General features: G+C 40.9%; 1 protein-coding gene across 1 annotated transcript in view; it reads left to right on the top strand.

Annotated features, from left to right (window-relative positions):
• LOC128646968 (transmembrane ascorbate-dependent reductase CYB561) overlaps positions 1–23,778 on the top strand; it is a 112,123-nt gene that overhangs the window by 87,037 nt on the left and 1,308 nt on the right. The window lies entirely within an intron of this gene.

Raw genomic sequence — 23,778 nt, 5'->3', positions numbered from 1 at the left:
CCAATTGTAAAACTAGGAATGTGGTATATTGCTTATTATGTGATTGTGGTAAAAGGTATGTTGGGATCACGACCCGAGAACTTCGGACTAGACTTGGGGAACATATCAACAGTATTAAGAATTGTGTAACGGATATGGCAAATAAGAAAGTGCTAACTCCAGTCGCAAGACACTATTTGAGAAAACATGGTAACAAACCACTTCTAAAAGTTTCTGTTTTGCAGGTTATCAAACCTGGAATAAGGCGTGGAGATATCGAGTCTATGCTACTCCAATCAGAGTGTCGATGGATTTTTTGGTTAAACACATTGGCACCTAATGGCCTTAACGAACAGGATGGATTTGGGGCCATCTTATAAGATCCCCCCTTTTTACTAAATAATTATGAGAAGTGACATCAAGGACTCGTAGGATGAGTGTGGCTCATGTATAAGACTTGGCCTGTAATATGTAACATCCTTTACAATTGAATTAATACAATATGTTTAAGATATTCCAGTAAGAATGTGAGAATGTTTCTTCTTCTCTCATTTTTGAGCTACTAGAACCTCAGCCTTATAATTCAATTGTTCTTACATTTTGAATTTAAGAAACCAAGCAAGATATCCCCCCTTTCCCTAACTATATGGCTATAGATCACCTATATTAGTATGTTGTGCTAGGTATAATGTAGTCTCATTGGATTATCTTTCAAATTGTAGGTTATTTACATCAATTCCTATATGAATATATAGTGAAAAAACCAAGGTATGCGATCAGGACTGAATTGATATTTTTTATTATTTATTTATATGTGATGTTAAATCATCCATCGGTGTTGTTATACAAGTGGTATTGGCACTGAGGTACAATACATTTATATATACTTTCTGTCTCATTCCTTTGATTAACCTACTATCATACATGACATGAGTACGACAATTGGATGGATACACATTTATTAGCATCCTACTATGCAGCTAGATCTATATTATTAATTAACTATTTTATAAGTAATACACTGTATCTCAACTACGCAGGGGATACCTAAGAATCGAACAAATAGGCTCTGAAATGCAATCCTTTATGTTAAATATTTTGATAAATCTTATCACATATGACCTGTAGTTTTAACACTCACATAACTGTAATAACAGTTTGTTATGGTTATATAGTGAATTTAGATCCTAATACCTTTCAATTGCCACTCTCTCTTTTTGAACAAATGTGGGTAAAAAATGTGGTAAGCCTTGCATACAAATTATATAGAACACACCCAGTCAATAAACAATGGACCGCATAAGGGTTATTAGTCATACATAAATCTTTAAGCGGATAATAATAACAGAATGAGTCTGACATCAATGAGGTGTAATGATTACACGCTAGCTTATAATGTGTAAGCGGATTAAAAAACACTTAATAAGTAAGTTGATGAATAGCACTACTAGTGTGTATGTGTCTAATTATACGGCCACTCAAGTATCGTTGGTATTCAGGTACGATGGGATAATGTAATTCACACAAATCGGTTCTTACATTTAGTCTTTATTCATGCAAGTTGCGCTTTGGATATAAACACGTCAGAATGTAATCTTACATTAGGATCACATAACAATGATGAGCACTGCTTTCGAACATTTTCATGCAATGAACGGGTGTGTTATTTAAACATTTTTGATAAATTGAGAGTCATGGCTTGATCCGCACCATTTCATCTTACAATTATTGTCGGTATGGATAATTAATGCGGTGATTCACGAATGGTAACTAGTCTCCTCACTCGGGCATTATAAACTGCGTACATGATACAAATGTGTCGCATTGCCAACTTGATCTAAAATTGGAGAATGTACTGATCCCCCCTACTTTGATCTCCTGTGTTAGTAACAAATGGGCTCATTAAAAGATTGTGTTTGTGAACGGGTTGTTCAAACTGACAGCTATGCTGTTTCCATGGTCACGTCACTCCAATATGTGAGACCATGTGACGGTCTTCTAACCAATTATGTTAGTCGCTTAGTGATAGGCTCCTTGAGTGGGTGTGTATGCACACTCGCTGGTGATTGGCTACCTTATATCTTAAAGACCGGGGAACACCGGGGGTTTGGGTTTGCCTTTGATAAAGCCATGCGAAATGCACATCAGGCGTGCTTTGTTAGCCTCTGCCACCTTATAATTTTGTCTTTACAACTCATTTATTGATACTTGAAGGCTTTGCCCTCCCTCTAACGTGTATCTTAGTTTCAGTCACACAGAACTTTGCTTACCTAGGGCTCCAGTATTGTATAGACCAGGATAATTTGTAAAGGGGTCAATCCTCTTTTTTTAGATAGTTTTCTTATACAATCCGTGAGCTCCCCCCTACGTTCCCTTGATAAGGATCGGATGATAGGGTCATATCCCTATATAGGCATTTATGCTTGTAATAGCTTATCGATTTTTCTATAGAGAATTAATAAAAGGGGTTGTAAATAGTATTATTAAATATTTCATCATTCTTTTTATTATTCAATTACACCCATATTGATAATCTCTTTGGGCCCAGATTTTCCACCAGCACACTTAAGCCCCCTTTGGGTGGCGCTCTTATGTCCCCATAATTTATTTATCTATTTTAAATAAAGTTGTGCGGTGACGTCACCATGCAAAACGTGAAGCCCCGACGATGCCTGTCACTATACAGGCCCGATTGCCGGGGTAGGAGCGGGTGGAAGCCTCCAGATCTTCCTCAAGGTGGGAGAGTGCTAGCAATGGTTCTGAGCCGTCTTTAGCACCTGAGTGAGACAATTTTAGACAGCTCAGAGCCGTTGTTAGCACTCAAGCGGTTAAAAAAATCTAAACTCTGCTTTCTTGGGTTACTTTCAGGCAATATCTGTAGCTAAATGATGACTCTGCAATATTAGTGTGTATAATGCATTCTCTTGATTGATACTGATGCATATTCTTTCACAGTACATACCCTTATATCTGTATGCAATTTTTTTGGTTGTAACTGGCCTGTTGTGTTGTATATTTCTCCAACATAGGTGTGTCCGGTCCACGGCGTCATCCTTACATGTGGGATATTCTCTTCCCCAACAGGAAATGGCAAAGAGCCCAGCAAAGCTGGTCACATGATCCCTCCTAGGCTCCGCCTACCCCAGTCATTCTCTTTGCCGTTGCACAGGCAACATCTCCACGGAGATGGTTAAGAGTTTTTTGGTTTTTAAATGTAGTTTTTATCCTTCAATCAAGTGTTTGTTATTTTAAAATAGTGCTGGTATGTACTATTTACTCTGAAACAGAAAAGAGATGAAGATTTCTGTTTGTAAGAGGAAGATGATTTTAGCAAACGTTACTAAAATCGATTGCTGTTTCCACACAGGACTGTTGAGATGAAGTAACTTCAGTTGGGGGAAACAGTTGGCAGACTTTTCTGCTTGAGGTATGACTGGCCACATTTCTAACAAGACTATGTAATGCTGGAAGGCTGTCATTTCCCCTATGGGGACCGGTAAGCCATTTTCTTAGATTAAGTAAAAGAATAAAGGGCTTCATAAGGGCTTAAAAAACTGGTAGACATTTTTCTGGGCTAAAACGATTACTTTGCTAAGCATATTTTGCAGATTATAACTCTTAATAATTATTATAATCTTGGGGATTGTTTTAAAAAACGGCAGGCACTGTATTAGACACCTTTTTCAGATGGGGGCCTTTTCTAGTCATAGGCAGAGCCTCATTTTCGCGCCACTAATGCGCAGTTGTTTTTGGAGAGCAAGGCATGCAGATGCATGTGTGAGGAGCTAAGAACCACTGAAAAAGCTTATAGAAGGCGTCATTTGGTATCGTATTCCACTCTGGGCTTGGTTGGGTCTCAGCAAAGCTGATAGCTGGGACTGTATAGGGGTTAAATGTAAAAACGGCTCCGGTTCCGTTATTTTAAGGGTTAAAGCCTTCAAATTTGGTGTGCAATACTTTTAAGGCTTTAAGACACTGTGGTGAAATTTTGGTGAATTTTGAACAATTCCTTCATACTTTTTCACATATTCAGTAATAAAGTGTGTTCAGTTTAAAATTTAAAGTGACAGTAACGGTTTTATTTTAAAACGTTTTTTGTGCTTTGTTGACAAGTTTAAGCCTGTTTAACATGTCTGTACCATCAGATAAGCTATGTTCTATATGTATGAAAACCAAGGTTTCTCCCCATTTAAATTTATGTGATAATTGTGCCATAGTGTCCAAACAAAGTAGGGACAATGATGCCACAGATAATGATATTGCCCAAGATGATTCCTCAAATGAGGGGAGTAAGCATGATACTGCATCATCCCCTTCTGTGTCTACACCAGTTTTGCCCACACAAGAGGCCCCTAGTACATCTAGTGCGCCAATACTTATTACCATGCAACAATTAACGGCCGTAATGGATAATTCTATTGCAAACATTTTATCCAAAATGCCTACTTATCAGAGAAAGCGCGATTGCTCTGTTTTAAACACTGAAGAGCAAGAGGACGCTGATGATAACTGTTCTGACATACCCTCACACCAATCTGAAGGGGCCAGGAGGGAGGTTTTGTCTGAGGGAGAAATTTCAGATTCAGGAAAAATTTCTCAACAAGCTGAACCTGATGTTGTAACATTTAAATTTAAATTAGAACATCTCCGCGCACTGCTTAAGGAGGTATTATCTACTCTGGATGATTGTGACAATTTGGTCATTCCAGAGAAATTATGTAAGATGGACAAGTTCCTAGAGGTTCCGGTGCCCCCCGATGCTTTTCCTATACCCAAGCGGGTGGCGGACATAGTAAATAAGGAGTGGGAAAGGCCCGGCATACCTTTTGTTCCTCCCCCTATATTTAAGAAATTATTTCCTATAGTCGACCCCAGAAAGGACTTATGGCAGACAGTCCCCAAGGTCGAGGGGGCGGTTTCTACTCTAAACAAACGCACTACTATCCCTATAGAAGATAGTTGTGCTTTCAAAGATCCTATGGATAAAAAATTAGAGGGTTTGCTTAAAAAGATGTTTGTTCAGCAAGGTTACCTTCTACAACCAATTTCATGCATTGTTCCTGTCACTACGGCAGCGTGTTTCTGGTTCGAAGAACTAGAAAAGTCGCTCAATAAAGAATCCTCGTATGAGGAGGTTATGGACAGAGTTCAAGCACTTAAATTGGCTAACTCTTTTATTTTAGATGCCGCTTTGCAATTAGCTAGATTAGCGGCGAAAAAATCAGGGTTTGCTATCGTGGCGCGCAGAGCGCTTTGGCTAAAGTCTTGGTCAGCGGATGTGTCTTCCAAGACAAAATTGCTTAACATCCCTTTCAAAGGTAAAACACTGTTTGGTCCTGATTTGAAAGAGATTATTTCAGACATCACCGGGGGAAAGGGCCACGCCCTCCCTCAGGATAGGTCTTTTAAGGCTAAAAATAAGCCTAATTTTCGTCCCTTTCGCAGAAACGGACCAGCCTCTAATTCTACATCCTCTAAGCAAGAGGGTAATACTTCACAACCCAAACCAGCCTGGAGACCGATGCAAGGCTGGAACAAGGGTAAACAGGCCAGGAAGCCTGCCACTGCTACCAAAACAGCATGAAGGGATGGCCCCCGATCCGGAACCGGATCTGGTGGGGGGCAGACTTTCTCTCTTCGCTCAGGCTTGGGCAAGAGATGTTCAGGATCCTTGGGCACTAGAAATAGTTTCTCAAGGTTATCTCCTGGAATTCAAGGATCTACCCCCAAGGGGAAGGTTCCACAGGTCTCAATTATCTTCAAACCAAATAAAAAGACAGGCATTCTTACATTGTGTAGAAGACCTGTTAAAGATGGGAGTAATTCATCCAGTTCCAATAGGAGAACAAGGGATGGGGTTTTACTCCAACCTGTTCATAGTTCCCAAAAAAGAGGGAACATTCAGACCAATTTTAGATCTCAAGATCCTAAACAAATTTTTCAGGGTTCCATCGTTCAAAATGGAAACCATTCGAACGATCCTTCCCACCATCCAGGAAGGTCAATTTATGACCACGGTGGATTTAAAGGATGCGTACCTACATATTCCTATCCACAAGGAACATCATCAGTTCCTAAGGTTCGCTTTTCTGGACAAGCATTACCAGTTTGTGGCACTTCCATTCGGATTAGCCACTGCTCCGAGAATTTTCACAAAGGTACTAGGGTCCCTTCTAGCGGTTCTAAGACCAAGGGGCATTGCAGTAGTACCTTACTTGGACGACATCCTGATTCAAGCGTCGTCTCTGTCAAAAGCAAAGGCTCATACGGACATCGTCCTAGCCTTTCTCAGATCTCACGGATGGAAGGTGAACAAAGAAAAAAGTTCTCTGTCCCCGTCAACATGGGTTCCCTTCTTGGGAACAATAATAGATTCCTTAGAAATGAGGATTTTTCTGACAGAGGTCAGAAAATCAAAACTTCTAAGCTCTTGTCAAGTACTTCATTCCGTTCTTCGTCCTTCCATAGCGCAGTGCATGGAAGTAATAGGATTGATGGTTGCAGCAATGGACATAGTTCCTTTTGCACGAATTCATCTAAGACCATTACAACTGTGCATGCTCAGACAGTGGAATGGGGATTATACAGACTTGTCTCCGACGATTCAAGTAGATCAAAAGACCAGAGATTCACTCCGTTGGTGGCTAACCCTGGACAATCTATCACAGGGAATGAGCTTCCGCAGACCAGAGTGGGTCATTGTCACGACCGACGCCAGTCTGGTGGGCTGGGGCGCGGTCTGGGAACCCCTGAAAGCTCAGGGCCTATGGTCTCGGGAAGAATCTCTTCTCCCGATAAACATTCTGGAACTGAGAGCGATATTCAATGCTCTCAAAGCTTGGCCTCAACTAGCAAAGGCCAAATTCATACGGTTTCAATCAGACAACATGACGACTGTTGCATATATCAATCATCAGGGGGGAACAAGGAGTTCCCTGGCGATGGAAGAAGTGACCAAAATAATTCAATGGGCGGAGGATCACTCCTGCCACTTGTCTGCAATCCACATCCCAGGAGTGGAAAATTGGGAAGCGGATTTTCTGAGTCGTCAGACTTTCCATCCGGGGGAGTGGGAACTCCATCCGGAAATCTTTGCCCAAATAACTCAATTATGGGGCATTCCAGACATGGATCTGATGGCGTCTCGTCAGAACTTCAAGGTTCCTTGCTACGGGTCCAGATCCAGGGATCCCAAGGCGACTCTAGTGGATGCACTAGTAGCGCCTTGGACCTTCAACCTAGCTTATGTGTTCCCACCATTTCCTCTCATTCCCAGGCTGGTAGCCAGGATCAATCAGGAGAGGGCTTCGGTGATCTTGATAGCTCCTGCGTGGCCACGCAGGACTTGGTATGCAGACCTGGTGAATATGTCATCGGCTCCACCATGGAAGCTACCTTTGAGACAGGACCTTCTTGTTCAAGGTCCATTCGAACATCCGAATCTGGTCTCCCTCCAACTGACGGCTTGGAGATTGAACGCTTGATTTTATCAAAGCGTGGGTTTTCAGATTCTGTAATAGATACTATGATTCAGGCTAGAAAGCCTGTAACTAGAAAAATTTACCATAAAATATGGAAAAAATATATCTGTTGGTGTGAATCTAAAGGATTCCCCTGGAACAAGATAAAATTCCTAAGATTCTATCCTTTCTACAAGAAGGTTTGGAGAAAGGATTATCTGCAAGTTCTCTGAAGGGACAGATCTCTGCTTTATCTGTTTTACTTCACAAACGGCTGGCAGCTGTGCCAGATGTTCAAGCATTTGTTCAGGCTCTGGTTAGAATCAAGCCTGTTTACATACCTTTGACTCCTCCCTGGAGTCTAAATCTAGTTCTTTCAGTTCTTCAAGGGGTTCCATTTGAACCCTTACATTCCGTAGATATTAAGTTATTATCTTGGAAAGTTTTGTTTTTGGTTGCAATTTCTTCTGCTAGAAGAGTTTCAGAGTTATCTGCTCTGCAGTGTTCTCCGCCCTATCTGGTGTTCCATGCAGATAAGGTGGTTTTGCGTACTAAGCCTGGTTTTCTTCCGAAAGTTGTTTCCAACAAAAATATTAACCAGGAGATAGTTGTACCTTCTTTGTGTCCGAATCCAGTTTCAAAGAAGGAACGTTTGTTACACAATTTGGACGTAGTCCGTGCTCTAAAATTCTATTTAGAGGCTACTAAAGATTTCAGACAAACATCTTCTTTGTTTGTTGTTTATTCTGGTAAAAGGAGAGGTCAAAAAGCAACTTCTACCTCTCTTTCTTTTTGGCTTAAAAGCATTATCCGATTGGCTTATGAGACTGCCGGACGGCAGCCTCCTGAAAGAATCACGGCTCACTCCACTAGGGCTGTGGCTTCCACATGGGCCTTCAAGAACGAGGCTTCTGTTGACCAGATATGTAAGGCAGCGACTTGGTCTTCTCTGCACACTTTTGCCAAATTTTACAAATTTGATACTTTTGCTTCTTCGGAGGCTATTTTTGGGAGAAAGGTTTTGCAAGCTGTGGTGCCTTCCGTTTAGGTGACCTGATTTGCTCCCTCCCTTCATCCGTGTCCTAAAGCTTTGGTATTGGTTCCCACATGTAAGGATGAAGCCGTGGACCGGACACACCTATGTTGGAGAAAATAGAATTTATGCTTACCTGATAAATTACTTTCACCAACGGTGTGTCCGGTCCACGGCCCGCCCTGGTTTTTTTAATCAGGTCTGATGAATTATTTTCTCTAACTACAGTCACCACGGTATCATATGGTTTCTCCTATGCATATTTCCTCCTGTCCGTCGGTCGAATGACTGGGGTAGGCGGAGCCTAGGAGGGATCATGTGACCAGCTTTGCTGGGCTCTTTGCCATTTCCTGTTGGGGAAGAGAATATCCCACATGTAAGGATGACGCCGTGGACCGGACACACCGTTGGAGAAAGTAATTTATCAGGTAAGCATAAATTCTGTTTTTTCTTTCATGTAATTAGCAAGAGTCCATGAGCTAATGACGTATGGGATATACATTCCTACCAGGAGGGGCAAAGTTTCCCAAACCTCAAAATGCCTATAAATACACCCCTCACCACACCCACAAATCAGTTTTACAAACTTTGCCTCCCGTGGAGGTGGTGAAGTAAGTTTGTGCTAGATTCTACGTTGATATGCGCTTCGCAGCAGGCTGGAGCCCGGTTTTCCTCTCAGGGTGCAGTGAATGTCAGAGGGTTGTGAAGAGAGTATTGCCTATTTGAATTCAATGGTCTCCTTCTACGGGATCTATTTCATAGGTTGTCTGTTATCAGTCGTAGAGATTCATCTCTTACCTCCCTTTTCAGATCGACGATATACTCTTATATACCATTACCTCTACTGATTCTCATTTCAGTACTGGTTTGGCTTTCTACTACATGTAGATGAGTGTCCTGGGGTAAGTAAGTCTTATTTTTTGTGACACTCTAAGCTATGGTTGGGCACTTTTATATAAAGTTCTAAATATATGTGTTTAAACATTTATTTGCCTTGATTCAGGATGATCAATATTCCTTATTTCAGACAGTCAGTTTCATTATTTGGGATAATGCATATGAATAAATCATTTTTTCTTACCTTAAAATTGACTTTTTTTCCCTGTGGGCTGTTAGGCTCGAGGGGCTGAAAATGCTTCATTTTATTGCGTCATTCTTGGCGCGGACTTTTTTGGTGCAAAAAAATTCTTTGTCATACTTGTCGCCGGAAGTTGTTCGTGTTTGCGTCATTTTTTTGACGTTTTGCGCCAAAAATGTCGGTGTCACCGGATGTGGCGTCATTCTTGGCGCCAAGAGCATTTAGGCGCCAATAATGTGGGCATCTTTTTTGGCGCTAAACAATGTGGGCGTCATTTTTGTCTCCACCTTTTTTTCACATTATTTAAGTCTCATTTTTCATTTGCTTCTGGTTGCTAGAGGCTTGTTCTTTGGCATTTTTCCCATTCCTGAAACTGTCTTTTAAGGAATTTGATAGATTTTGCTTTATATGTTGTTTTTTCTCTTACATATTGCAAGATGTCTCAGATTGACCCTGGATCAGAAGCTACTTCTGGAAAAACGCTGCCTGATGCTGGTTCTACCAAAGTTAAGTGTATTTGCTGTAAACTTGTGGTAACTGTTCCTCCGGCTGTAGTTTGTGATGAATGTCATGATAAGCTTGCTAATGCAGATAGTATTTCCATTAGTAATATTCCATTACCTGTTGCTGTTCCATCAACATCTAATACTCAGGATGTTCCTGTTAATATAAGAGATTTTGTTTCTAAATCTATTAGGAAGGCTATGTCTGTTATTCCTCCTTCCAGTAAACGTAAAAGGTCTTTTAAAACTTCACATTTTTCAGATGAATTTTTAAATGAACATCATCATTCTGATTTGTCTGTTTCTGATGATGATTTTTCTGGTTCAGAGGATTCTGTCTCAGATATTGACACTGATAAATCTTCATATTTATTTAAAATGGAATTTATTCGTTCTTTACTTAAAGAAGTTTTAATCGCATTAGAAATGGAGGAATCTAGTCCTCTTGATACTAAATCTACTAAGCGTTTAAATTCGGTTTCTCTTGTTAAGTGTGTTCAGTCCACGGGTCATCCATTACTTATGGGATATATTCTCCTCCCCAACAGGAAGTTGCAAGAGGATCACCCAAGCAGAGCTGCTATATAGCTCCTCCCCTCACATGTCATACCCAGTCATTCTCTTGCAAGTCTCAACAAAGAAGGAGGTCGCGAGAGGAGATAGGAGTTTTTTACCTAATTATTCTTCAATCAAAAGTTTATTATTTTAAAATGGCACCGGAGTGTGCTGTTTTTTTCTCTCAGGCAGTATTTAGAAGAAGAATCTGCCTGCGTTTTCTATGATCTTAGCAGACGTAACTAAGATCCACTGGCTGTTCTCGCACATTCTGAGGAGTGGGGTAACTTCAGAAAAGGGAATAGCATGCGGGGTCCTCCGCAAATGAGGTATGTGCAGTAATATTTTCTAGGAATGGAATTGACTAAGAAAACACTGCTGTTACCCATATGATGTAAGTACAGCCTTTAATGCAGTAGTAGCGACTGGTATCAGGCTGATAAATGTATGCGCAGTTGAGTTATTTTCTAGGGACTAGAATTTGACTGAGAAAATACTGTTAATACTGAAATAAATGTATGAGCCTTAACTGCAGTAGAAGCGACTGGTAGCAGGCTTAGTGATAACTTTGCATAACACTGGAAAGTTGTTTTTAAAACGTTTACTGGCATGTTATTCGTTTTGTGAGGTACTTTGGTGATAAATCTTTTTGGGCATGATTTTTTTCCATATGGCTAACGTATATTTCTGCATAGAAACCGTTGTAACAGGTCTCCCACTGTTGTAATATGAGTGGGAGGGGCCTTTTTTAGCGCCTTGTTGCGCAGTTAAAATTCTTGCACAGTCTTCCTGCTTCTTCCTCCTTGATCCAGGACGTCTACAGAGAGCTCAGGGGTCTTCAAAATTCATTTTTGAGGGAGGTAATCAGTCACAGCAGACCTGTGACAGTGTGTTTGACTGTGATAAAAGCGTTAAATCTTAAATTGATTATCCGTTTTTGGGTATTGAGGGGTTAATCATCCGTTTGCTAGTGGGTGCAATCCTCTGCTAAATTCATACATTTACTGTTAAAATTGTTGGCTATAACTGAATTAGTTCATTGTTATTTCAACTGTGACAGTTTTTTGTGTTTTTAAAAGCGCTGCAGCGTTTTTTTCTATTGCTTGTAAATTTATTGAAAGATTTTTTCCAAGCTTGCTAGCCTTCATTGCTAGTCTGTTTAAACATGTCTGATACAGATGAATCTACTTGTTCATTATGTTTAAAAGCCAATGTGGAGCCCAATAGAAATATGTGTACCAATTGTATTGATGTTACTTTAAATAAAAGTCAGTCTTTACCGGTAAAGAAATTATCACCAGACAACGAGGGGGAAGTTATGCCGCCTAACTCTCCTCACGTGTCAGTACCTTCGCCTCCCGCTCAGGAGGTGCGTGAGATTGTGGCGCCAAGTACATCAAGGCCCTTACAAATCATTTGCATGATATGGCTAATGTTATGAAAGAAGTATTATCTAATTTGCCTGAGTTAAGAGGCAAGCGCGATAGCTCTGGGTTTAGGACAGAGCGCACCGATGACACGAGAGCCATGTCCGATACTGCGTCACAATTTTCAGAACATGAGGACGGAGAGCTTCATTCTGTGGGTGACGGATCTGAGCTTGAGAACCTCCGTGTATTGCTAGGGGAGGTGTTAGCGGCTCTGAACGATTGCGACACAGTTGCAATCCCAGAGAAATTATGTAGGCTGGATAAATACTATGCGGTACCGGTGTGTACTGACGTTTTTCCTATACCTAAAAGGCTTACAGAGATTATTAGCAAGGAGTGGGATAGACCCGGTGTGCCCTTTTCCCCTCCTCCGATATTTAGAAAAATGTTCCCAATAGACGCCACCACACGAGACTTATGGCAGACGGTCCCTAAGGTGGAGGGAGCAGTTTCTACTTTAGCCAAGCGTACCACTATCCCGGTGGAGGATAGTTGTGCTTTCTCAGATCCAATGGATAAAAAATTAGAAGGTTACCTTAAGAAAATGTTTGTTCAACAAGGTTTTATATTACAGCCCCTTGCATGCATTGTGCCCGTCACTGCTGCAGCGGCATTCTGGTTTGAGTCTCTGGAAGAGGCTATTCGCACAGCACCATTGGATGAGATTATGAACAAGCTTAAAGCCCTTAAGCTAGCTAATGCATTTGTTTCGGATGCTGTTGTGCATTTAACCAAACTAACGGCTAAGAACTCCGGATTCGCCATCCAGGCGCGCAGAGCGCTATGGCTTAAATCCTGGTCAGCAGATGTAACTTCTAAATCTAAATTGCTTAATATTCCTTTCAAAGGGCAAACCTTATTCGGGCCCGGCTTGAAAGAAATTATTGCTGACATTACTGGAGGTAAGGGTCACACCCTTCCTCAGGACAGGGCCAAATCAAAGGCCAAACAGTCTAATTTTCGTGCCTTCCGTAATTTCAAGGCAGGAGCAGCATCAACTTCCTCCGCTCCAAAACAGGAAGGGAATGCTACTCGTTACAGACAGGGTTGGAAAGGCAACCAGTCCTGGAACAAGGGCAAGCAGGCCAGAAAACCTGCTTCTGCCCCTAAGACAGCATGAAGAAAGGGCCCCCTATCCGGAAACGGATCTAGTGGGGGGCAGACTTTCTCTCTTCGCCCAGGCCTGGGCAAGAGATGTCCAGGATCCCTGGGCGTTGGAGATCATATCTCAGGGATACCTTCTGGACTTCAAAACTTCTCCTCCACAAGGGAGATTTCATCTGTCAAGGTTATCAACAAACCTAATAAAGAAAGAGGCATTTCTACGATGTGTACAAGACCTCTTAGTAATGGGAGTGATCCACCCGGTTCCGCGGACGGAACAAGGGCAAGGTTTTTACTCAAATCTGTTTGTGGTTCCCAAAAAAGAGGGAACCTTCAGGCCAATCTTGGACCTGAAGATCTTAAACAAATTCCTAAGGGTTCCATCGTTCAAAATGGAAACTATTCGAACCATCCTACCCATGATCCAAGAGGGGTCAGTATATGACCACAGTGGACTTAAAGGATGCCTACCTTCACATACCGATTCACAAGGATCATTATCGGTACCTAAGGTTTGCCTTTCTAGACAGGCATTACCAGTTTGTAGCTCTTCCCTTCGGGTTGGCTACGGCCCCGAGAATTTTTACAAAGGTTCTGGACTCGCTTCTGGCGGTACTAAGACCGCGAGGCATAGCGGTGGCTCCGTACCTAGACGACATCCTGATACAAGCGTCAACTTTTCAAAATACAAAGTCTCATACAGAGATAGTTCTAGCATTTCTGAGGTCGCATGGGTGGAAAGTGAACATGGAAAAGAGTTCTCTGTTCCCACTCACAAGGGTTCCCTTGCTAGGGACTCTTATAGATTCTGTAGAGATGAAGATTTACCTGACGGAGTCCAGGTTATCAAAAATCCTAAATGCTTGCCTTGTCCTTCATTCCATTCCAAGCCCATCAGTAGCTCAGTGCATGGAAGTAATCGGCTTAATGGTCACGGCAATGGACATAGTGCCATTTGCGCGCCTACATCTCAGACCACTGCAACTATGCATGCTAAGTCAGTGGAATGGGGATTACTCAGATCTGTCCCCTTTTCTAAATCTGGACCAGGAGGCCAGAGATTCTCTTCTCTGGTGGTTGTCGCGGGTTCATCTGTCCAAAGGAATGACTTTTCGCAGACCATATTGGACAATTGTAACAACAGATGCCTGCCTACTAGGCTGGGGTGCAGTCTGGAACTCCATGAAGGCTCAGGGATCGTGGACTCAGGAGGAGAAACTCCTCCCAATAAACATTCTGGAATTAAGAGCAATATTCACTACTCTTCTAGCTTGGCCTCAGTTAGCAACACTGAGGTTCATCAGATTTCAGTCGGACAACATCACGACTGTGGCTTACATCAATCATCAAGGGGGAACCAGGAGTTCCCTAGCGATGTTGGAAGTCTCGAAGATAATTCGCTGGGCAGAGTCGCACTCTTGTCACCTGTCAGCGATCTACATCCCAGGCGTGGAGAACTGGGAGGCGGACTTTCTAAGTCGCCAGACCTTTCATCCGGGGGAGTCGGAACTTCACCCGGAGGTGTTTGCTCAACTGATTCTTCGTTGGGGCGAACCGGAGCTGGATCTCATGGCATCTCGCCAGAACGCCAAGCTTCCTTGTTACGGATCCAGGTCCAGGGACCCGGGAGCGGTGCTGGTAGATGCACTAGCAGCCCCTTGGGTTTTCAACATGGCTTATGTGTTTCCACCATTTCTGTTGCTATCTCGACTGATTGCCAGGATCAAACAGGAGAGAGCATCGGTGATTCTGATAGCGCCTGCGTGGCCACGCAGGACCTGGTATGCAGACCTAGTGGACATGTCGTCCTGTCCACCATGGTCTCTGCCTCTGAGGCAGGACCTTCTAATTCAGGGTCCTTTCAACCATCCAAGCCTAATTTCTCTGAGGCTGACTGCATGGAGATTGAACGCTTGATTCTATCAAAGCGTGGTTTTTCGGAGTCGGTTATTGATACGTTAATACAGGCTCGGAAACCTGTTACCAGAAAAATTTACCATAAGATATGGCGTAAATATTTATATTGGTGTGAATCCAAGAGTTACTCATGGAGTAAGGTTAGGATTCCTAGGATATTGGCTTTTCTACAAGAAGGTTTAGAAAAGGGTTTATCCTAGTTTGTTAAAGGGACAGATTTCTGCTCTGTCTATTCTTTTACACAAACGTCTGGCAGAGAATCCAGACGTCCAGGCTTTTTGTCAGGCTTTGGCTAGGATTAAGCCTGTGTTTAAAACTGTTGCTCCTCCGTGGAGCTTAAACTTGGTTCTTAAAGTTCTTCAGGGTGTTCCGTTTGAACCCCTTCATTCCATTGATATTAAGCTTTTATCTTGGAAAGTTCTGTTTTTGATGGCTATTTCCTCGGCTCGAAGAGTCTCTGAGTTATCTGCCTTACATTGCGATTCTCCTTATCTGATTTTTCATTCATACAAGGTAGTTCTGCGTACTAAACCTGGGTTTTTACCTAAGGTTGTTTCTAACAGGAATATCAATCAAGAGATTGTTGTTCCTTCATTATGTCCTAATCCTTCTTCAAAGAAGGAACGTCTTTTGCATAATCTGGACGTAGTCCGTGCCCTGAAGTTCTACTTACAGGCAACTAAAGATTTTCGGCAAACTTCTTCTCTGTTTGTCGTTTATTCTGGTCAGAGGAGAGGTCAAAAGGCTTCGGCCACCTCTCTCTCTTTTTGGCTTCGTAGCATAATACGTTTAGCCTATGAGACTGCTGGACAGCAGCCTCCTGAAAGAATTACAGCTCATTCCACTAGAGCTGTGGCTTCCACCTGGGCCTTTAAGAATGAGGCCTCTGTTGAACAGATTTGCAAGGCTGCAACTTGGTCTTCACTTCATACCTTTTCAAAATTTTACAAATTTGATACTTTTGCTTCTTCGGAAGCTGGTTTTGGGAGAAAGGTTCTACAGGCAGTGGTTCCTTCTGTTTAATGTTCCTGCCTTGTCCCTCCCATCATCCGTGTACTTTAGCTTTGGTATTGGTATCCCATAAGTAATGGATGACCCGTGGACTGAACACACTTAACAAGAAAAAACATAATTTATGCTTACCTGATAAATTTATTTCTCTTGTAGTGTGTTCAGTCCACGGCCCGCCCTGTCTTTTTTGAGGCAGTTCTAAATTTTAATTAAAACTCCAGTCACCACTGCACCCTATAGTTTTTCCTTTCTCGTCTTGTTTCGGTCAAATGACTGGATATGACATGTGAGGGGAGGAGCTATATAGCAGCTCTGCTTGGGTGATCCTCTTGCAACTTCCTGTTGGGGAGGAGAATATATCCCATAAGTAATGGATGACCCGTGGACTGAACACACTACAAGAGAAATAAATTTATCAGGTAAGCATAAATTATGTTTTTTAAACCTCCTTTAGTTATTCCGGAAGTTTTTCCTGTCCCTGATGCTATTTCTGAAGTAATTTCTAGGGAATGGAATAATCTGGGTAGTTAATTTACTCCTTCTAAAAGGTTTAAGAAATTGTATCCTGTGCCATCTGACAGATTAGAGTTTTGGGACAAAATCCCTAAAGTTGATGGGGCTATCTCTACTCTCGCTAAACGTACTACTATTCCTACGGCAGATAGTACTTCCTTTAAGGATCCTTTAGATAGGAAAATTGAATCCTTTCTAAGGAAAGCTTATTTATGTTCAGGTAATCTTCTTAGGCCTGCTATTTCTTTGGCTGATGTTGCTGCAGCTTCCACTTTTTGGTTGGAGGCTTTGGCACAACAAGTCAGATCATAATACTCATAGCATTGTTAAACTTCTTCAACATGCTAATAACTTTATTTGTGATGCCATCTTTGATATCATTAGAGTTGATGTCAGGTATATGTCTTTAGCTATTTTAGCTAGAAGAGCTTTATGGCTTAAAACTTGGAATGCAGATATGTCTTCTAAGTCAACTTTGCTTTCCCTTTCTTTCCAAGGTAATAAATTGTTTGGTTCCCAGTTGGATTCTATTATTTCAACTGTTACTGGGGGGAAAGGAACTTTTTTTACCTCAGGATAAAAAATCTAAAGGTAAATATAGGGCTGCTAATCGTTTTCGTTCCTTTAGTCAGAATAAGGAACAGAAGCCTGATCCTTCCCCTAAAGGAACGGTTTCTGTTTGGAAACCATCTCCAGTCTGGAATAAATCCAAGCCTTTCAGAAAGCCAAATCCAGCTCCCAAGCCCACATGAAGGTGCGGCCCTCATTCCAGCACAGCTGGTAGGGGGCAGATTACGATTTTTCAAAGGAATTTGGATCAATTCGATTCACAGTCTTTGGATTCAGAACATTGTTTCACAAGGGTACAGAATAGGTTTCAAGGTAAGGCCTCCTGCAAGAAGATTTTTTCTTTCTCGCATTCCAATAAATCCAGTGAAGGCTCAAGCATTTCTGAAATGTGTTTCAGATCTAGAGTTGGCTGGAGTAATTGTGCCAGTTCCAGTTCTGGAACAGGGTTTGGGGTTTTACTCAAATCTATTCATTGTACCAAAGAAGGAGAATTCCTTCAGACCAGTTCTGGATTTAAAAATATTGAATCGTTATGTAAGGATACCAACATTCAAAATGGTAACTATAAGGACTATTCTGCCTTTTGTTCAGCAAGGGCATTATATGTCCACAATAGATTTACAAGATGCATATCTACATATTCTGATTCATCCAGATCACTATCAGTTTCTGAGATTCTCTTTTCTAGACAAGCATTACCAGTTTGTGGCTCTGCCGTTCGGCCTAGCAACAGCTCCAAGGATTTTTTCAAAGGTTCTCGGTGCCCTTCTATCTGTAATCAGAGAACAGGGTATTGTGGTATTTCCTTATTTGGACGATATCTTGGTACTTGCTCAGTCTTCACATTTAGCAGAATTTCATACGAATCGACTTGTGTCGTTTCTTCAAGAACATGGTTGGAGGATCAATTTACCAAAGAGTTAATTTATTCCTCAGACAAGGGTAACCTTTTTAGGTTTCCAAATAGATTCAGTGTCCATGACTTTGTCTCTGACGGACAAGAGACGTCTGAAATTGGTTTCAGCTTGTCGAAACCTTCAGTCCTCTGGCTATGAAAGAAGTATCTCGGATACTTGCATGGGCGGAATCCAGCTCCTGTCTAATTTCTGCGGTTCACATCCCAGGTATAGACAATTGGGAAGCGGATTATCGCAGTCGCCAGACGTTACATCCGGGCGAATGGTCTCTTCACCCAGAGGTATTTCTTCAGATTGTTCAAATCTGGGGACCTCCAGAAATAGATTTGATGGCCTCTCATCTAAACAAGAAACTTCCCAGGTATCTGTCCTGATCCAGGGATCCTCAGGCGGAGGCAGTGGATGCATTGTCACTTCCTTGGAAGTATCATCCTGCCTATATCTTTCCGCCTCTAGTTCTTCTTCCAAGAGTGATCTCCAAGATTCTAAAAGAGCGTTCGTTTGTTCTGCTGGTGACTCCAGCATGGTCTCACAGGTTTTGGTATGCGGATCTTGTTCGGATGGCTACTTGCCAACCTTGGACTCTTCCGTTAAGACCAGACCTTCTATCTCAAGGTCCTTTTTTCCATCAGGATCTCAAATCATTAAATTTGAAGGTATGGAGATTGAACGCTTGATTCTCAGTCATAGAGGTTTCTCTGACTCCGTAATTAATACTATGTTACAGGCTCGTAAATCTGTGTCTAGGAAGATATATTATCGAGTCTGGAAGACTTACATTTCTTGGTGTTTTTCTCATCAATTTTCCTGGCATTCTTTTAGAATTCCTAGAATTTTACAGTTTCTTCAGGATGGTCTGGATAAAGGTTTGTCTGCAAGTTCCTTGAAAGGACAAATTTCTGCTCTTTCTGTACTGTTTCACAGAAAAATTGCTAATCTTCCTGATATTCATTGTTTTGTACAGGCTTTGGTTCGTATAAAACCTGTCATTAAGTCAATCTCTCCTCCTTGGAGTTTGAATTTGGTTCTGGGGGCTTTACAAGCTCCTCCGTTTGAACCTATGCATTCTCTGGATATTAAATTACTTTCTTGGAAAGTGTTGTTCCTTTTGGCCATCTCTTCTGCTAGAAGAGTCTCTGAGTTATCTGCTCTTTCTTGTGAATCTCCTTTTCTGATTTTTCATCAGGATAAGGCGGTGTTGCGGACTTCATTTTAAATTTTTACCTAAAGTTGTGAATTCTAACAACATTAGTAGAGAAATTGTGGTTCCTTCATTGTGTCCTAATCCTAAGAATTCTAAGGAAAGATCATTACATTCTTTGGATGTAGTTAGAGCTTTGAAATATTATGTTGAAGCTACTAAAGATTTCCGAAAGACTTCTAGTCTATTTGTTATCTTTTCCGGTTCCAGGAAAGGTCAGAAGGCCTCTGCCATTTCTTTGGCGTCTTGGTTAAAGTCTTTGATTCATCATGCTTATGTTGAGTCGGGTAAAACTCCGCCTCAAAGGATTACAGCTCATTCTACTAGGTCAGTTTCTACTTCCTGGGCGTTTAGGAATGACGCTTCGGTTGATCAGATTTGCAAAGCAGCAACTTGGTTTTCTTTGTATACTTTTACTAAATTCTACCATTTTGATGTGTTTTCTTCTTCTGAAGCAGTTTTTGGTAGAAAAGTACTTCAGGCAGCTGTTTCAGTTTGATTCTTCTGCTTATAATTTCAGTTTTTTTCATTATAAAATTGAAACTTTATTTTGGGGTGTGGATTATTTTTCAGCGGAATTGGCTGTCTTTATTTTATCCCTCCCTCTCTAGTGACTCTTGCGTGGAAGTTCCACATTTTGGGTATTTATATCCCATACGTCACTAGCTCATGGACTCTTGCTAATTACATGAAAGAAAACATAATTTATGTAAGAACTTACCTGATAAATTCATTTCTTTCATATTAGCAAGAGTCCATGAGGCCCACCCTTTTTTGTGGTGGTTATGATTTTTTTTTATAAAGCACAATTATTCCAATTCCTTATTTTTTATGCTTTTGTACTTTTTTCTTATCACCCCACTTCTTGGCTATTCGTTAAACTGATTTGTGGGTGTGGTGAGGGGTGTATTTATAGGCATTTTTAGGTTTGGGAAACTTTGCCCCTCCTGGTAGGAATGTATATCCCATACGTCACTAGCTCATGGACTCTTGCTAATATGAAATAAATGAATTTATCAGGTAAGTTCTTACATAAATTATGTTTTTAACCAATAAAAATAAAAAAAAAATAAAAAATTGTACAAAGGAAATTATATATAAAAAGTGGTTTGTAGCATACAGCGAACAATGGGTAGGCCAGGGATTCATTTATAAACTCTACATAGTAGACAGGGATTGTTGTGTGTACAGGGCAGCTAGGAGTTAAGAATTTAATAGGAAACTATCAGCATCCATTATAACAAATATAGTGGTAATTCAAAATATTCCATTCAGAGGTAGCCAAGGTAAAGGAATGTTACTCTCTGATCTAATAGTTACTAATCTCTGCATTTATTACTAGAAAGGCTTCTATAGGAATTTTTGGCTAGTGAAACATCCTGCAAGAGAGTTCCATACAAGATAGAACAAGATGTCCTTCATAGTACTGTGTATTTCTTTTTTTTTAATTATTTTTATTGAAAAGAGACACAGTAATCAACAAACAATCACAATCCACAAGATTACAAAGATATGGTGCGCAGACCAGTAAACATCAAGCCAGTTAGAAGAAACTAATATAGTCATTCTTGTTCAAAACAGCCTTTATACATAGGTCCGGTGAGTGTCCAATCCCACGCTTGCAGTATTTTTCCTTTTCTCAGCAAGATTAGGGTTTTCTATATGTTGAATATGATCCGGTCTCTTATATATGTTGTCTGAGACATCCACTATCACTCCGTCTCTAACTTTTCAGCTTTTTAACCTAATAAACTTAACTTATTTAACACAATAACAATTAACATCCAAAGGGGAGAGAGGAAAAAAAAAAGGAGAAATTGGCTCTGCCTCTTGTCCTCCTATTTATGTAAGCGTTTCAATACTAGTGGGTATCAAAACAGCATCTCTTCAAATACCCTGTCTCCGCTTTGATTTCCCAATGGGTCTCTTAGGGCCTGCCACTTTCCTCTCAATATTGCCATTAGAATAACCTCATGTTGCGTAAATGGCCTAAGAATTTGTTGTTTTAGAGAGGAGGTAAAAGTAATAATAAATGGTTGCCATTTTTTAAGAAATGGTCGGAGCCTATACCTTGTATCCAGCTTAACATGCTGTTCAGTGAAAAGCTGCTTTAATAGAGTATGTTTAAATTGGGCTATGGTTGGTGGGTGCTTATAAAGCCATCTAGTTAAAATGCATTGTCTTGCCAATAATTTGCATAGCGTCAGGATTTTGTGTGAGTCGTCCCATTGGAATAGGTATATTTTGTCTATGTCTATAGTAAGATTTATGTGGAAGGTTGATCGTACCCAGTATTGGAAGTATTACCAAAAACATCTAATTAGCAGGCAGGAAAATAAATAATGCTGGAGGGATGGAGATTTGGGGTTACAATTAACACATCTGTTAGGGTGGTGTGGGTTCCATTTAGATAATCTATTTGGGCTGATATAGACTTTATGCAACATTCTAGTTTGTGCCTCCCTTAGTGGAAGTGCTAAGGTTGTTGCCCTGGTTAATTCCAGGCTCTTTGTCAAGTCTTGAATAGTAATTTGTGTTGGGATTTCTAGTCTTAATTTATCCAATATGTATGTTTGTAAAATTGCTTCTTCTTTTTTTCAGTAGATGTTTGTAAAAGTCAGAGATAGTAAATATCCCTATTTTAAATAGTGTGTGAGACAGCAAAGGGTGAAACGTTCCAGAACTCTGGGTCATTCCTTTGGAGCTCTGATATAGTGTCTCATCTGCAGGTATGCGTAGAAGTGTTTGTGTGGGATTTGGATTTGGTTCTCAGCTCCTGAAAGGATCTGATTGAGTGTGTTAAGGGGTCCAACACGTCACCGACCATCCTAATCCCTATAGTGTTCCAAATATGGAATGGTTCTCAGTTATTACCTGCCGGGAAGTCTTGGTTTCCAACCAAAGGTAAAAATTTAGGTGTGGGATGTTTGGTTCCCATGTATTTATTAAACTCCAGGCTCATAGGGGATCTCTATATAAAGGATTGCAACTGATGTGTTGTTGTGCGTCTTTTAATGTTATATAAGGTAAATATGCTAAAGCTAAAGGTGCACTTACCGCCTCCTCTAACCTTGCTTCATAGAAATGAGAAGTGTTGAGTTGCCAGTCTCGCCCATGCCGCCCAGTTGTATAGCTTTAAATTTGGGAGGCCAAGACCTCCACTAAGGTGGGGTAAATTCAGTTTGTCTGCCGCTATGCGAAATGTTTTTACATTTGTCTGTTATGTTTAGGTCATATAGCCTTTTTGGGTTTCTATGTAGCTGAATACCTTTATATGTGAGTGACTAACACTACTACAAATGGGTAGTCGTGTTTTGAATGTGGGTGTTTATTCAGCCATAGTACTTCCGACTTAGCAGTGTGTGTTTTTTTTTTATAGCCCGAAAAAGTACCGAAGTCTGTTATTCTCCGCAATTTGTGAGGAATATGCACTGATGGTGTGTCCACAAACAAGAGCATGTTATCCGCGTAGAGAGCTAGGTGGACTGGAACTCCCTGAATAGTGATACCAGGGAAGATTTGTCTCAGCTTTGTTGCTAAGGGTTCCAGTGCCAAGTCGAACAGGAGGGACAAAGGACATCCCTGTCTGGTACCTCTTTGCAGGGTGAAGTCAGGAGAGAACAAGCCATAAGTCGAAATGCGAGCTGTTGGGGTGTTATAAATTTTATGAATGATGCTTTAAAAAAAGGACCCTTAAAGTTACATTTTTGCATGGTGTTAGATGTGTCCACTCCACTCTATCGAAGGCCTTCTCTGCATCAAGCGATAGAATCCGATAGAATTCTGTTTGTAGTCTGTCTGGGCCCGCCGCATTGCCTATGGGGATTGACTTTAGAGTATAACTTATCTCATCAGTGGTTATGGGAGTGTTTAGGTTTTCTATCTGCTCTTGTGTTAATTGGGGTAAGTTAATTGTCTGCCAGAAGAGGGTTTGTGTTTCACGGGGACTAGTGTGTTGCTTAGTGTAAAGTTGTGTGTAATATTTCGTGAAACACTGTGCAATTTCTGATGGTGTCTTATAAGTCCTTCATTGAAGCCTCAGTACAGCCACATTAGTTACTGCGTATTTCTTATAAACATAATGTACATCTGTAGTATACATAACAGACATGGAGCAAGGAGAATTACAATGTGTATAGTAGAAGACAGTGTACACTGGGAACTGAAGGTATGCTGTGCTAATTTGAATGTTGAACAGTCCTAGTACCAATATATACAGCACATGATCAGCACACGTTATAGTGTGCAGATAAGCTATGTGGTGTATGCAAGGAGAAAATGAGCTACAATAGACTAGAATTGCTTTATATGCAATGGGGGGATCCAGATATTTTGTTTACGTAGAGAGAAAGTGAAAAGCATGCTGTATTAACTGCTGTATAACTTGCATAGGTAGTGAAAACAGGAGGCTCAGTGTGTGTATAGTTACTTAAGAAACCGGATATACACCTATAAGTATTTGTGTATGTTTCATATATTAATTATTGTATTCTTTATCTAGGATCAC

The sequence above is a fragment of the Bombina bombina genome, chromosome 1 (assembly GCF_027579735.1).
Source record: "Bombina bombina isolate aBomBom1 chromosome 1, aBomBom1.pri, whole genome shotgun sequence".
In the NCBI taxonomy this organism is placed as follows: Eukaryota; Metazoa; Chordata; class Amphibia; order Anura; family Bombinatoridae; genus Bombina; species Bombina bombina.
The sequence above is the reverse complement of the archived record's forward strand: the minus strand, read 5'-3'. Positions and strand labels throughout refer to the sequence as shown.